This window comes from Haemaphysalis longicornis, unplaced genomic scaffold (assembly GCF_048455015.1).
Source record: "Haemaphysalis longicornis isolate Haplotype H1 unplaced genomic scaffold, Haemaphysalis longicornis Haplotype H1 scaffold_12, whole genome shotgun sequence".
Taxonomy (NCBI): domain Eukaryota; kingdom Metazoa; phylum Arthropoda; class Arachnida; order Ixodida; family Ixodidae; genus Haemaphysalis; species Haemaphysalis longicornis.
Genome location: NW_027526225.1, coordinates 104939503 through 104951739, shown reverse-complemented (window position 1 = coordinate 104951739; position 12237 = coordinate 104939503). Strand labels below are relative to the sequence as shown.

General features: G+C 48.4%; 1 protein-coding gene across 1 annotated transcript in view; it reads right to left on the bottom strand.

The window, feature by feature from the left end:
* Nucleotides 1–1352: 1352 nt before the first annotated feature.
* The window catches only part of LOC144163186 (BET1-like protein), a 441394-nt gene continuing 430509 nt past the window's right edge, over nt 1353–12237 (bottom strand). The window contains exon 5 of the transcript XR_013320856.1: nt 1353–1367. The gene's annotated coding sequence lies outside the window, so the exon portion shown is untranslated. The remainder of the gene's footprint in view (nt 1368–12237) is intronic.

Genomic DNA, 12237 nt, shown 5'->3' with positions numbered 1-12237 from the left:
TAAAGAAGGCACTGAGATCGACAATTAAAGTGAATCATTTGAATTCAAGTGTGAATACGCTGAGAAGTCCTAGAGTAATTGACACCACTTGCTCCGATCCAACCTGAGGTGAGGCGATCCAACCTGAGGTAACTGTGACATAACAAAGCTTTAGACCCCCTATTTTTCGAAGCACCACCACTTCCCCTAACACAACCCCCGTGCACGTATTAACAGTACCATATTTTCGCGTTACCTGTGAAAAAGAGAGGAAAATGGTGCAGTGAAACGCCAGGCGTACGGGAGTTGCTGTTGAAACCTTGTACAGCACATCGTTTCCGTAGGTACCGAGGAAAGCGCTCCGCTCCAACCGTTGGCAGCATCGTCCCGTAGTTCACCGTGCCCGCCGGGCACGGTAATAAACGTGTTCACCCACGATACGACGCACCTCGCAACTCCACGCACAGCAAAAATTAAGAGCACACTAAATTAACAAGGAAGAACGAATGCAAATGCGCACCACCAAAACACGCGAGGGGCGTTTCCTAGCAGACGAACTTTAGGTGCTCCTTTCCGAACACTACAATTACTGCATCACAGAGAAATGACATGTGCCATTCTTCAGAGGGCGCTACAAAAAAGGTTTTTAAGAATGAACAACATTTTCATAAGTTCTTTGCACACTGTGCCTAAATAAATGTGATTCAGAAATAAATACAGTTCGTAAAATATAAATGTTGCTTTATTGTTGAATAAAACTTGGTTTTTTGTTACTAGTGTTTGTTCCCTCCTCACCTAGTCGCGCTTCAATCGCTACTCCGATAAGCCCCCATGCTGATGTTGCTGGCAATAGGTTCTGAACCGCTTTTCGCGCGAGCCTTCGCTACCATTTATATTTACCTTGCCATAGAGTTTCATACTAATATATACTAGAGGGAAATCTGTCGCTGCAGTCGCAGTCCGCCGTGGGCGGCGCCATTGCCGCTAGCAACGCTCCTCGCCAACTAGTCTTAGCTATCCATATGGCTTCTTTTTTGTCTCGAGGCAAAAATCAACAAAAAAGGGTAACATTTCTTTCTTGTTCATTTTGCATGAATCTTTTAAATAATCAGTGACCAATAAATCTATATTACAGTTTATAAAGTTTATAAAGCAAAAGAAGTTTGAATAATTTTTTACAGTAACATTGTTGCTTTTTTGCAGCCAGAGGCAACTTTTCAGCCTGTTCATGAGCCATGCCAAGCACAAGTGGAACGTTCCAGCCCGGTACACGACGGAGCACTCGCCGAAGCGCCGATACCCTAGACAGTGGCGCCAGATTTCCCCCTAGTATATATTAGTATGAAACTGTATCTTTCGGCCACCGCTGCCGTGCTCCGTTTACTTCTGCGCGGACGCTTACAGTCACACAAATCTTTAACTAGCGCGCGCGATCGACGACTTTTCTGCGCGCCAGCGCCATAAGAAGGGGCCAAGTTGCAAAATGGTTGCGGCTAAGCGCATGCTCAGAATGTACTCATCGTCTGTAGGCTGTTCCTTCTTAAGAACGTCACGCCGTACAAGTGCGCTGCAAGCGAACAGGCAGCGGGTGTAAGCTGATTATTTTGCGCGCCTTTTATGTTCCGAAGGTCAATGTTGCCGCAACAAATGAAATCTACAGGAACGCCGAACACGCCAAATCATGAAGTAAGCCGAAGAACATATATTATTCATTTGCTACTCCCTGGCGTAAACGCTTTTTTTTTTATCTGTAGAAAGGTCAGTTATCAACCGAGTGTGCTGCAACGTTCATCCTCGGAACACAAAATACGAGCAAGATAATTCGCTTGTTAAGAAGTAAAGATGGTAGGCAGGGGGCGACAGTAGGATGAGAGGAAGAAACGGTTCGGAGGCGCTCACTGCCTCGCTAATCGACTCCATCACCACATCGGAAGCCAGACGCCGGTTTCCTTTCGTCACACAATTTTCTGGTGCCGTGGAACCCGGGAACCGAGGCGCGAGCGGAGCTACTTTCGACGGCGCAGCGGCTCCGAGGCACGCGACGCTTGCCTCCCTTCGCACTGCTTTATCCTGGAAGCCTTGCCCTCGACTGCCGCCCCTTTCGGCTCGTGCCCTAGCTGCCCTCGTCCTCTAGGTATTCGAAACCCCAGCGTCTGGCTTCGCCGACTGGTTCCATAGACGCTCTTCGCATTCACCGAGAGGTCCTGTGAGCGACCGTCTCCGGGACCATAACAATGCTCGATGCTTTGCTACGGAGTCAGGCAGCAACGGCCATAGACCGGACCGACAGAATCTCCTCGACCTCATCTTGTATGACCAGGTGAGCCTGCACAAACTCGACGCTCAAGTTCAGGAGAACCTGAAGGGTGAAGAATTTGATGCTGACGTTTTGGAAACGATCGATTACGACGAGCGTATCTGCGCAAGACTTCCGCAAGCCCCGTCCTTGAACCTCATGCGGCCCTGTTTACTACCCGCATCGCAACCGCCACTATTTGCTCGCTTCCCAAGGAGGCCCGGCGGACAATGGTCCCGAGGGACGTGCCGCCCGCCCGGAAGATCAATGACTGGTGCGCAGGTAGTAGAAAGGGACAACGACGACGGAGGCACTGCGGCCTTTCAGGACACCTACCAAGACCCCGAGGGGCTCAGCCTGGCAGAGCGGCTCCAGCGACAGCTCAACCCTGGTGTTGCCGTGACTGCCGTTATGGAGAAATTTCAGGGACCCTGCTAGGACGTCGCCGTCGCTGACGCCACTATCGTTTCCGAGACGTCTGACCGACCTTGCCACAGCGCCGCCGTCGCCGACACGGCTTTCACTTCAGAGATATCACCACAGGCTTCCCGGAATCATAGCGTCGCTTATTAGACCACTGCTTTGGAGACAACCGACCGGCCCTGCCATAACTTGGCATCGCCGATGCGACCCCCGTTTTGGAGTCGTCCCCGCGACATTGTCGCGACGCTCATATTGACAACAACGCTCGCGTTTTGCCAACATTTCCTGCAGCACTTCGAACACAGTTTAGATCCGACTACGAAAACGGGGCCTGCGCAAAATGAGGTCCCGCTTCAGGCGATGGGGAAGAGTCTGCTTCTCCGGCGCTCCGTGAGCGAGCTTCGACGCCAGAAGCGAGCGTCGGCCACGCTTATCCAGACACGGCGGCAAGGCTTCCTTGTGGCGAACCAGAACAGATGCTTTGATGGTGCCACCACTTCTTCAGCAAGCACAAGTCGACGCTGAATGCGCCATTCTACAGTGTTTAGAGGTCCCACGCGAGGGAAGTCCCATGGTTCGCGAAGAAAACGGATGTGCTGCTGGAGCACACCGATTACCTAACGGAAGCAGTATCAGCTGCGGCTGCCTTTTGGCCAAAACCTTGAGCAGGGACCATATGAACATTCGCAGTCTTCACTTTTAGTCCCCTAAGCAACTGTGATCCAGCAGCCCAGCAAGCACTCGTTGCCTATGACGCTGGCTATGGACTTGTACATACTGCCTCGCTCGAATGACAACGCTGTCTACAGAGATCGACGGCACCGAGACACCCAGCCAAATGCTCCTCTAGATCCCCAGCCAGCCTACAAGCATCGCTACTTTGGAATCATGCGCCTCTAAGGAAGCCGGACAACTGGTCGTAGTGGGGCCCGAATTTCGCCCCTGCCCCTGCCGCTGCCAGCTAGCTCCCAACCAACTTGGCGGCGGCGGGGAGTATGCTAAGAAGTAAAGATGGGAGGCAGGGGGCTGCAGTAGGAGGAAAGGAAAAGGAGGATCGGAGGCGCTCACTGCCTCGCTAATCGACTCCAACACCATATCGGAAGCCATAGGCAGGTTTTATTTCGCTACATCGCTTGCTCACGCTGCCCGTTGGTTTGCAGTGCGCTTTTACGGGGTGACGTTCTTAAAGGGAAGCTGAAGCGCTTTCCAAAAAATTTGAGTTAGATTAACAGTTATATAGTTTCTTGCGCGCTGATTCCGAATATCACATTGAAATTTATCGTACATGAGTCCAAGTGGCATTTATCTTGCAAAAAGCGCGGCCCCGTTTGAAAGACGCCCGCTTTTCGTCTTTTGACGCCCCTGAATGGTTGCGCCCGTCATGACGTCAAAGGAGGACACCCTTCGGCCGCGCGGGTTGTCGGAAGCATTGCCAACGATCGCACGGTTGCCTTTGCGGCAATTTAGCTTGCAGTTTAATTTTCGCACATGCATGACTGGAAGTTTGTTTTATAATTTCCCGTGCTGTTGGTTCAATTATCTTGGAGCTTAAATTTGCTTTACACGACAGAGAACCCCAAAGCAGTGACTGTGACGTCGACTAGTGGGTTCCATCAAAATATTTTTGAATTAGGCAACCAACATAGGGGGATTTTATACCTTATGTTAATATTCGGTACTGCCTTAACTGTTTCTGATTATACACAAAACCATTTATGCCGAATATTAATGGGCGTTTTATAAACAATCTACCAGCGAAAAGCACGTACGTGCACTGCGCGAAAAAAATAGCGTTCATGCGCTGTAAACGTATATACGAGACACATCTTCCCGGTACACGCATAAACCAACAAGCAGACTCTGCTTCCGCATTTCCTTTGTTCGTTGTCGCCCACCCCAGCCCGGTTACTCATCCCCGTACACAGACCAACACGCGCGCACCATTTCGGCAGCGGCGCTACGGCGCCTCCGCGATCGCTAGCTGCACTTCGATGAGTGGCGTCTTACTGCTTCACATGCATTTATTCTGAAAACACTGCAGCATACTAGTGCCTGCTCAGCATTATTGGCTGTAGTAGGGCTTGATTTTCGCTTGTGCGTAGCGCATTCTGCTACAATATTACGGCCACCTCGTTATAATTAACAGACTAGTCGAACAAGGCAGTTACGTTGTAGTTACGTTACTTTAGGTAACAATCACCAAACGTTTGTGATAATGAATCGTTGGCCTGTTTCAGCATTTCTAGATTTAAGCATTTACCGCGCTAGTCGGACAGAGGCCGTATATTTACTCTTCGCTCCTAATTTTTTTAGTATCATCATTATATATATCACCGACTATCACTGGAGCACACTTGAGGTTCAGTGACAACAAGTGCTTGCCAGGTTATAATATGCAGCCACACGGAATCTTGGGCAAAAAATTAGGCCCCCGCAGTCAACACAAATTATGGCACGGTGGTGGTTCGGAGTGGTGTTTTTTTTTTTTTTTTAATTCCAGACAAACACCACCTTAACGTGACATGTATACTTGCAAAATAAGTAATCTGGTTGTCTTGGTTCTTTTACTTTATAGGAATACTGTTTATTTCTTAGCCGGGAGAGAACTTCTATCACGATTGGCCCTTGTTTTATATTTCCCCAAAAATTGTTTTTTTTGAACACTGTGCTGAGCCCATAGGGAAAGAAAACCGACGCGTTTAATGAAACAACTATTTCCTGAACAAATGTGACTTGGTTTCTGGAATGAAACGAAACATCCCCGGCCAAAGTACAGCAGTATTCCCCATCCTTCCTAAATCTAGAATCTAATGTGAACATTCACGTCCGTCGCATAAAAAAAAACCGCATTGGAGCGGTTCGCAAAGTATTTAACGTAGTGTAGTATATTCTGTCATCAAGCACAGCCACCTCGGCTGTCGCTTCCGTATGTTATCAAGCATCCCGGCGTGGCATTATTCTGCTTAGGAATATGGCATGATAACGTATGCCTCGTTTGGCGTTCGTGCATACTTTTTGAACACGAAAATTGTACAGATGAGTGCTATCAACCACAACAACAAGTATCATTCACAAGGAAACACAGCGAAAAGAGCATGGCCCAGGCGGCCGGTCCGGCCGGAAGTCCAGGTATGACGTTTTAAGTGCGAATGCACTTCTTAAGCGAGCCTTAATCGTCCGCCGCCGTTGTCCGCATAGCAACAGCTGCGGGTGCGCGCGCTCCTCGTCTTCCTCCTCGTCTTCCCTAGCAACGGGGGGAGATGGGCGCGCGCTACTCTCCTCCTCCTCTCTCCGCTCAGTGACTGCGGGTGTTGGGCGCCTCCTCTCCACTTCGGGCGGGAGAGCTCTCGCTCGCGTAGCGGGCGCTCCGCATTCCGACGCGTGAGGGCGCTCGTGTAGCCCTCGCCGTAACGGCGGGCGCTACTCTCCTCCTCCTCTCTCCGCTCAGTGACTGCGGGTGTTGGGCGCCTCCTCTCCACTCCAAGATCACGATATCCACCGTAATCGCGCAATCAACAACCGTGCATTCGCACTTACACACTCTCCCCCTCGGGGAAGTGCGAGGGAATTTTTTCAGCCGGTTTTCGCCCGCGCTCTTCGGTCTTCCGGCATCGCGCGGCGAGGTGGGGGCGGGGCATCGGGCCACATTTGTTTGCTCATTGCGCCGCTTCTATTGTATTTATTGCGAAAATATTTCGTACACATGAACTATTCAATGTGTACTTGCTGCTAATCAACTTTTCTTTTAATTCTAAAACCGCTTCACCTCCCCTTTAAGAAGGAACATCTTAGCAGACGATGAGCCCAGCTGAGCCCGCATTCTGAGCATGCTCTTAGCCTCAACCCTTTTGCAACTTGGCCCCGTCATATGGCGCTCACACACAGCAAATTCGTCGTTCGCGCACGCTAGTTAAAGATTTGGGCGACTGTAAGTTACGCTAAAATGACGCCCCCTCATTCCTCGTAACCAAGGCGTGCTGTCCGCTCTTTCTTACGACAGATAACAAGAGTCGCTGTAAGCTGCTGGAGCATAGAGACGCGGTTCGCGTCCTGACTTGGCCATTTTGGTACCAATTTTGAGAGACGCGACAGAAAACGTTTCTGCTCCTGCGACGTTAGCTACAGATTTGGCCGTAAGAAAGAGAGGAATGGAATCGGAAACACCGATAGGATAGTTTTTTTCGGTCGCAAAGTTACTAACTCAAATAGTGGGCGTCTCGGATGGGCGTGAATGACTCCGATATTGCTTCGGCAAACGCCGCCATTGCCCCTTTTCCGTCTCTTCGTTTTGATAAACTATTTAATATTAGGCAGTGTCTAGAGCGCCGTCCGACGACATTTGGATTTTTAAGACTGGCCTGACACAGGCCAGGGCGCTCACCTTTGGCGTGCAGGGTTTCCGTATTAGCTTCGTATAAGGGTGGTGGTTCAGGTCCTGCTCTTGCCTCTTTTATTTTTTCTTTCAACTTACGTTCTAATTAAAATTTTATGGCTTAGGAATTTTCACGGCTTAGTTTGTGGTGTTTTAAATGCGGATTTATGTTCGTTAAGTTATGTTAGGATAGTTTACGTTACGTTACGTTCAGTTACGTTAATGGAGGGCGAAGTACAGTTAACCATAGGTATAATGAAGGTGACAAATATTCGCAATTCTTCGTCACATGCAGGTTTTAGTTACATACAGGTTTCGAGTGAAGGCTCCAGTGAATCAAGTAGAAACGAAACCGAAGTGCCAGACATAAGTGAAGGTGGACTCACCCTTCAAGGATTTATTTCACTGCGGCAAACTGCGTGATTTCTGCCTGCTCCTTTCCCTCAAGCTTATAGTCACAACACGACACCGAACAGAAGCAAGCTGACTTACCCCCGAGTTTACAAACGTAACTTAAGTATCAGTCTTGCTTTTGACACTTTTCGACGCCTGAAGGCGTTTCAAGGACCACGCTTATGCTGAAAGCACGCCTTTCCGCGAACGTGATGCTCTTTGCCACACGTACTCAAAATTGTTGAAAGAGTGCTAGCTGGAATACTGTGTCTGGCGCTGAAGTTCTTTCTCTGAAGAGACGTCATTTAAAATTTCGAGCTTGTCTTTGAAAAACGAAACTTTTCGTTTTTCAGCAGCAGAAATTATCACCGACGAACCGACACTACAGGCAGCACTAGAGACGTGCGAGTACACGCCGACCGGCAGGCCTAGCACATAAATAACCGACACCGCACTCACATGTGGAAACGCACAATGCGGGCAAAATTGAATAAATGAGTGCATTTCTCACGCCGATCTTTCAGAAGAAGTGCAAGAAACAACGGCACATCAGCTTGCCGAATTCGGTACATAAAGGTTAACCGTGCAACGCCTTCGGTACATAGAGGTCGCAGAAACACGCTGCTGGCAATGGAGAATTAAAAAAAAAACTTCGTTAAATCCACAAATTCTTTAAATAGAGGTTCGTTAGATCCAGGCTTAACTGCAGTGCTAGACGCGGCATTTTTTTATTGAAACGCCTATGGACGTCGCTTTAGTGGAGTGCTTATAGTATCTTCTACGACGCTCTAGACACAGCCCTAATATTAATGGTAGTTGTATCGGAAAAAGTGAATACCGATAAATGTTGCAGCATGGTTCGAAGAAGCGGGGAAAAAAAACGAAAGGTTTTCCGCCCGAGCTACAATGGCGGCTTCGAAGTAAACGCACGTATGACCACCTGGCAACCTGGAGCTAATTTCGCCGACATCTAAAGCCAAGACGTCTCAGCTGACATCCGGAGATCGACATCCGTTCCGTCGGCTCACAGTTGTGCGTCACCTTTCCGGGGCCGACCTCTTCCGCGGACCAACATCCCGAGAAATAAACAAGGCAACTTTCCTTGACACGTGGCCGTCATTCCGAAGTCGATGCAAATTAATCTGCGAACTAGGGGCAACAAATAGGAATAGGCCACCCCGATCACGAGCTGCAACAGATTCCACGCGGCGCGCAACACGCGCCGGTAATTTTCCCTAGGCGAACACGCTGTACTTGCCTGGTCGCGTGTTGCCTTCGTGCGGACCCGGAGGGGCCAGGACGGGCGGCTCCGACGGCGTGCGCGCCGCACAAAAGTAACGAACCCTATTTATGTACAAAGGCAGGCCAAAAAGGCTCTTTCTGGCACAAAGCGCGGGCATTAGTGCTGAAAACATCGCCGTTCCTGGAAACGCCTACGAGCCGGCGGCGGTGCCTCTTAGGGTTCTGCGCGGTGGTTCTCGAGAATAATAACTTGTGTCTCTGTCACTTCTTTCTTAAAACTTAGTCCTTTGTTTTCAACGTCCAGCTGGTTTTTTCTAAACTTAATATGCACCAACTAGCCCAGCAACAAACTCTCTTGTATTAACTTGGCACTGGCGACAAAAAAAACCCTCTTTCTCTCTCTCTCTCTCTCTCTCTCTATATATATATATATATATATATATATATATATATATATATATATATATATATATACATACATATATTTAATTAGACTCCCCACGAAAAACATAACAACATTTAATAAGACGTTTCGGATGGGGTTCAGCCTTTTTCAAGTGGGAAAGGCTGGACCCCAGCCGAAACGTCGTAAGTAATGTTGTTATGTCGTTCGTGGTGATTCCAATTTAAGATATTATGCAGCTGCCAAGTCCTGTACTGTTCTATATATATATATATATATATATATATATATATATATATATATATATATATATATATATATATATATATATATATATATATATATATATATATATATATATATATATATATATATATATATATATATATATATATATATATATATATATATATATATATATATATATATATATATATATATATATATATATATATATAGCTTTAACGGCACAGTTGCCTCGAATTTGGTTGGTTTTGTTTGTATTCCGATAACGTAAAAAACTCTCGGTAATCGGAACTAAAATTTCCGCATCACCGTGTAAACGGAACCAGAAATGGAACTTCTTGTGAAATCCACTGGCATGAGAATCAGCTTTTTACGGTTCCGGCTGTTTCGTTCTTGTTTTTTTTTTCTTCCTCAGTGCTTTTTTAGCCTTGTTGGCCTCGTAAGCCTCGTGGTTAGCCATGGTTAGCCGTGGTTAACCCACGACCTCCAGAATACCGGTCTGGAGGTCGTGGGTTTGGATCCAACCTGGCGGGCGATTTTTCTCCACTTTCTTTCTTTCTTTCCAAATTATTTATTTGTTTCAATGACCTACTGCATTCCCCTTTGCTTTCCGAGGTTTTCTTGACTGCCAACTCTAATTTCTGTATTATTTTCAACGAGCCCCTCATTTCCCATTCTGATTCGCTGCATGTATGTATGTATGTATGCATGTATGCATGCAGGTATGTATGCATGCGTGTATGTATGTATGTATGTACGTACGTATGTATGTATGTATTGTGAGCGCGAGACTCCGAAGCGTACGAAATCATTTATTTCACTGCTCCATTATCCGCATCACCAAACACATCGAGGAACGCTTCGTCTTCTACGAGACTGATCATCATCATCGTTGGTGGCTGGTCCGGTGTTCCGAGACGGCTTAGTCGTACAATAAACGCCTTACCTCACCGAGTAACCAAGGCCCTTACAAGTGGTGGAGGTTGCGCTCGATCCCGTCCTCAACGCCTTCCAAGCAGACCCCTGGAGCTCCGTTCAGGTAGGCGATTGCCTGTAGCAGCGATGCAGCGTGAGGCCGGAAGCAGTCCCGCTGGCACCTCCCCTGCTGCGCCTCTGGCATTTGCTATCACCAGCTGCCAGCGCGATCCCCCTCATTTCGCCGGGCTCTACCATGAAGACGTTGAAGACTGGCTGGATCAGTTTACTCGAGTCAGTGCGTTTAACCGTTGGGATGACGTGGCGAAGCTACAGAACGTTGGGTTTTCCTTGGACAAGGTGGCACAAACATGGTTTCTTAACAACAACCACCGGCTCGCCGACTGGGCCACCTTTTGTCAGGAGCTGCGCCAGATATTCGGTAGGGTTGTTGATGGCGTGTTGCATCGTCAAAATTACCATCCTACTGGAGAAAAGGGGGTTCCCGTTGTACCCCGGGCACTGCAGCAGAAAATTTTGGAGGCCTTTCATGACGATGCGACCGCTGGCCACCTCGGATATCAGAAAACGTATGACCGCATCCGAGCCCGTTTCTTTTGGCCTGGCATGTCCACAAGCGTATCCAAGTACGTCGCGTCCTGTACCTCCTGCCAGCGTCGCAAGCGCCCTACATCACCTCCGGCTGGACAGCTACAACCTATCTCGTGCCCCGCTGAGCCTTTTGAGGTTGTGGGGATTGATTTGTACGGGCCGCTACCTAGAACTCCTACCGGTTACCGCTGGATCGTCACAGCTGTGGACCATCTGACACGCTATTCTGAAACGGCTCCCTTGCGTACTGGATGTGCCGAAGAGGTCGCTAGCTTCTTTTTGCACCGCATCGTCTTGCGGCATGGCGCCCCTCGTGTCCTGCTAAGTGACCGGGGGAGAACGTTCCTCTCGAACATCGTTGCAGAAGTCCTGCATGCTTCACGAACTGTTCACAAATTGACCACCGGATATCACCCTCAAACTAATGGACTTACTGAAAGATTTCATCGCACGCTTTCTGACATGCTTTCAATGTACATCGCACCTGATCACAGCAGTTGGGACCACATACTCCCTTTCGTAACATTCGCTTACAATACGGCTACCCAACGCACCACCGGTTATTCCCCATTCTTCCTCGTATACGGCCGCCAACCGTCCTCGCCACTAGACACATGTTTCTTTACCGCCCCTGTATCACGTTCTGCTCCAAGCACTGAACAGTTCATCTCTCGCGTGAAGTATTGCCGCCAGCTTGCCCGTGACCGCACTACTGAGTGTCAGCAGGACAGGACAGAGCGCTACAACGCATCTCACCGGACTGTTGATTTCCGACCCGGCGATGAAGTTTTGTTATGGACCCCTTTCCGGGTTCCTGGACTTTGCGAAAAATTCCTTCACCGTTTCCTTGGACCGTACACCGTTCTAGAGAAAACCTCACCGGTCAACTTCCGCATAACCCCCGTAACTCCACCTGCCGACCGCCGATGCCGTGGCACCGAGATTGTGCACGTGTCTCGGCTCAAGCCGTTCCATCGTCGTCCTTTCGTGTGATTGCGGCCGGGAGGCCGCCTTAATGGGCGGGGGGGAATAAGTGTGAGCGCGAGACTCCGAAGCGTAGGAAATCATTTATTTCACTGCTCCATTATCCGCATCACCAAACACATCGAGGAACGCTTCGTCTTCTACGAGACTGATCATCATCATCGTTGGTGGCTGGTCCGGTGTTCTGAGACGGCTTAGTCGTACAATAAACGCCTTACCTCACCGAGTAACCAAGGCCCTTACAGTATGTACATATGTATGTATGTGTATGCATGTGCGTATGTATGTATGCATGTAGGTATGTATATACATACTATATATATATATATATATATATATATATATTATATATATATATATATATATATTATA